Below are 4638 nucleotides of genomic sequence, written 5' to 3'. Positions count from 1 at the left end.
GGCATACATATTTAGAGAGCAATTTTTATTGCATGCAACATGACAACTTACTTGAAGGATCTTACTCAATCCATAGGTGGGTATGATGGACTCTCATGGCAAAAATGGGTTTAAGGATATTTGGAAGCACGGGTAGTATCTCTACTTGGTGCAAGGAATTTGGATAGCATGAGGGGGAAAGGCAAGCTCAACATATTTGAATGATCCATGACAATATACTTTAACTGAGATGTGAGAAAACATAACCCATTACGTTGTCTTCCTTGTCCAAGATCAACTCTTTATCATGTCATACTTTAATGAGTGCTCACAATCATAAAAGATGTCCAAGATAGTATATTTATATGTGAAAACCTCTCTTTCTTTATTACTTCCTATTAATTGCAATGATGACCAAAACTATGTTTGCCAACTCTCAACAACTTTTAAGCCTCGTACTCTCTATATATGAAGTCATTACTGTCCATAAGATCAATATGATCTCTTTTATTTTACTCTTTTATGCACTTAAGTTCATAGCAAGATAGCAAAGCCCTTGACTCAACACTAATCTTTATTATATATAGCTCAAGAACTCGCAATTACATAGAGGGATCACAAAGCAAAACTCAAAACTAATTCATACCAAAACTTTATTCTATTAGACCAAGATATTACCAAAAGGATCGAATTAAGAAAAACGGTAAAGATAGGAGTGTGATGGTGATACAATACCGGGGCACCTCCCCCAAGCTTGGCAGTTGCCAAGGGGAGTGCCCATACCCATGTTACCCATGTAATTAGTTCCTTGGAGGTGATGAAGAAGGAGTTGTTGATGATGTAGGTTTGCCGTCCGTCTTCCAAGGCATAGGCTGACCATCATAGAAGGATGATCGAGTCTCCGGGATCCTCAAATCTGCAGCCAAACTCATCCTCTTGAATCTATATTCATACTCACAGTTTTGGTTTTGCAGGCCATAGATCTGGGCTTGGAGGTGCTCGATTTTCTCATGAAGCTTGAAGATGGTCTCCCCAATGTTCTTGGCGTCTAGCTTGTGGTTGTTGGTGAACTCCGTGATCATCATCTGGTTAGCGTTAAGTCCACGCTCCACCATCCCTTGGCACTTGAAAACTTGTTGTGTCGATCGCTTCGAGCTTTGTCTCCACGCTTAGGGTACTCCTTGGTCCCTCCACATCGCGGATGTGCATCACCCCCTCACGCATCTCAATGGTTTGAGGGTGATGCAGCAACTCTGCGAGATAGGGGTTGATGACCCTCTCCAAAAACTTATCCTTGGGAGTGCTTGAAGACGTCATGGTGCCCTAGATCTGTCAAAAAAAACAGCTCGAAACAAAGATAGAAGATTTGTGCGTGATACGTTGGTCAAAACCTTCCGGAGATTATATAATGAATTTTTACCGGCCAAAAGAAGTATCTTGCAAGAAAACGGAGTCCGGAGAGCACACGAGGTGCCCACGAGGCAGGGGGCGCTCCCAGGAGGGTAGGCGCTCCCTCCACCCTCGTGGATGCCTCGTGTCCTTTCCGGACTACTTCTTATTTTCCTATATTCTTAAATATTCCAAAACGGAGAAAAATGCTATTACAACTGTTTTGGAGTCGGTTTACTTAACGTACCACATACCTATTCCTTTTCGGAGTCTGAAACGTTCTGGAAAGTGTCTCTTATGTATTCCTCCGGGGTCACGGTTTCAATAACATTAGTTTCAACATTTATAGGATTACTTGAGATATAATGTTTGATTCTTTGACCGTTCACCACCTTCGGATTTGTGCCTTCGAAGTTGTTAATTTTTATGGCACCAGAACGATAGACCTCCTCGATAACGTAAGGGCCTTCCCATTTAGAGAGAAGTTGTCATGCAAAAAATCTTAAACGAGAGTTGAATAGCAAAACATAATCACCTACATTAAACTCACGCTTTTGTATCCTTTTGTCATGCCATCTTTTAATTTTTTCTTTAAACAGTTTGGCATTCTCATAGGCCTGTGTTCTCCATTCATCAAGTGAGCTAATGTCAAATAACCTCTTCTCACCGGCAAGTTTGAAATCATAATTGAGCTCTTTAATGGCCGAATATGCCTTATGTTCAAGTTCGAGAGGTAAGTGACATGCTTTTCCATAAACCATTTTATACGGAGACATACCCATAGGATTATTATCTGCAGTTCTATAGGCCCATAATGCATCATCAAGTTTCTTGGACCAATTCTTTCTAGATCTATTAACAGTCTTTTGCAAAATTAATTTGAGCTCTCTGTTACTCAATTCTACTTGACCACTAGACTGTGGGTGATATGGAGATGCAATTCTATGATTAACATCATACTTAGCAAGCATTTTACGGAAAGCACCATGAATAAAATGTGAACCACGATCAGTCATTAGGTATCTAGGGACTCCAAACCTCGGAAAAATAACTTCTTTAAGCATCTTAATAGAGGTGTTATGATCAGCACTACTAGTTGGAATAGCTTCTACCCACTTAGTAACGTAATCAACAGCAACTAAAATATGTGTATACCCATTAGAGGCAGGAAACGGTCCCATATAATTAAAGCCCCACACATCAAATGGTTCAATAACAAGAGAATAATTCATAGACATTTCTTGACGTCTACTAATATTACCAATTCTTTGACATTGAACACAAGACAAGACAAACTTCGGGCATCTTTGAAGAGAGTAGGCCAATAAAAACCGGATTGCAATACCTTATGTGCAGTTCTATCTCCAGCATGGTGTCCTCCATATGTCTCGGAGCGACACTTGCATAGGATCCGTTCCTGTTCATGCTCATGTACACAACGTCTAATAACACCATCTACTCCTTCTTTATAAAGGTGTGGGTCATCCCAGAAGTAATGTCTTAAATCATAGAAGAACTTTTTCTTTTGCTGGTATGTGAAACTAGGTGGTATAAACTTAGCAACAATGTAATTATCATAATCAGCATACCATGGAGTAGTACGAGAAGCATTTATCAAAGCTAATTGTTCATCAGGAAAGCTATCAGCAATGGGTAGTGGGTCATCAAGAACATTCTCTAACCTAGAAAAGTTGTCTGCAACAGGGTTCTCAGCTCCCTTTCTATCAATAATATGCAAATCAAATTCTTGGAGCAAGAGAACCCATCTAATAAGTCTAGGTTTAACATCTTTCTTTTCCATGAGATATTTAATAGCAGCATGATCAGTGTGAATAGTTACTTTAGAATCAACAATATAAGATCTGAACTTATCACAAGCAAAGTACCGAAAGGGCAAGTAAAAGTGGTCTTTTCTTGATCCTCTGCTGACACATGTATTTGAGAGAAACTGGAGTAACCATCTAGAAAGCAAAATTGTGTATGTTTGGATATTCTTTCTAGCATTTGATCAATAAAAGGTAAAGGGTAATGATCTTTTTTAGTAGCCTTATTTAATTTGCGGAAATCAATTACCATCCTATAACCTATAATAATTCTTTGTGGGGTCAATTCATCTTTATCATTAGGAACAACAGTAATACCTCCCTTCTTAGGGACACAATGGACAGGACTTATACCCACTGATTATCAGCAACGGGATAAATTATACTTGCCTCAAGGAGCTTTAGTATTTCCTTTCTTACCACTTCTTTCATCTTAGGATTTAACCGTCGTTGGTGATCAACAACTGGTTTGGCATCTTCTTCCAATTTTATTTTATGTTGGCATAGAGTGGGACTAATGCCTTAAGATCATCAAGAGTATATCCAATAGTAGCACAATGCTTCTTCAGAGTTTTCAATAACCTTTCCTCTTCCGGCTCTGAAAGGTTAGCACTACTAATAACAGGATATATCTTCTTTTCATCAAGATAAGCATATTTAAGAGTATCAGGTAATGGTTTAAGCTCAAACACGTGATCACCCTTGGGTGGAGGAGGATCCCCTAGGATTTCAATAGGCAAGTTGTGTTTCAAAATAGGTCCCTGTTTAAAGAAGACTTCATCTATTTCCTTTCTTTTATTCATAAACATATCATTTTCATGGTCTAAAAAATATTGTTCTAACGGATCAGTTGGAGGCACGGCGATAGAAGCAAGACCAATAATTTCATCCTTACTAGGCAATTCTCTATCATGGGGTTGTCTACGAAACTTAGCAAAATTAAACTCATGAGACATATCTCCTAAGCCAATCGTAACAACATCCTTTTCGCAATCTATCTTAGCATTAACAGTGTTCAAGAAGGGTCTACCAAATATGATGGGACAAAAGTCATCTTGTGGGGAACCAAGAACAAGAAAATCAGCAGGATATTTGACTTTCCCACACAAGACTTCAACATCACTAACAATCCCAATTGGTGAAATAGTATCTCTATTGGCAAGCTTAATTGTAACATCTATTTTTTCTATCTCAGCAGGTGCAATATCATGCATAATTTCTTTGTATAAGGAATTAGGTATTGCATTGGCACTAGCACCCATATCACATAAGCCATGATAACAATGATCTCCTATTTTAACAGAATTAACAGGCATGCCTACAACTGGTCTATGTTTCTTAGCATCGGGTCTACCAATTCTAGAAGCTTCATCATAGAAATAAATAACATGCCCATCAATATTATCAGCCAAGAGATCTTTAACCATAGCAATACTAGGTTCAACTT

This window comes from Triticum aestivum, chromosome 6B (assembly GCF_018294505.1).
Source record: "Triticum aestivum cultivar Chinese Spring chromosome 6B, IWGSC CS RefSeq v2.1, whole genome shotgun sequence".
NCBI lineage: Eukaryota > Viridiplantae > Streptophyta > Magnoliopsida > Poales > Poaceae > Triticum > Triticum aestivum.
Note: the sequence above shows the minus strand (reverse complement) of the source record.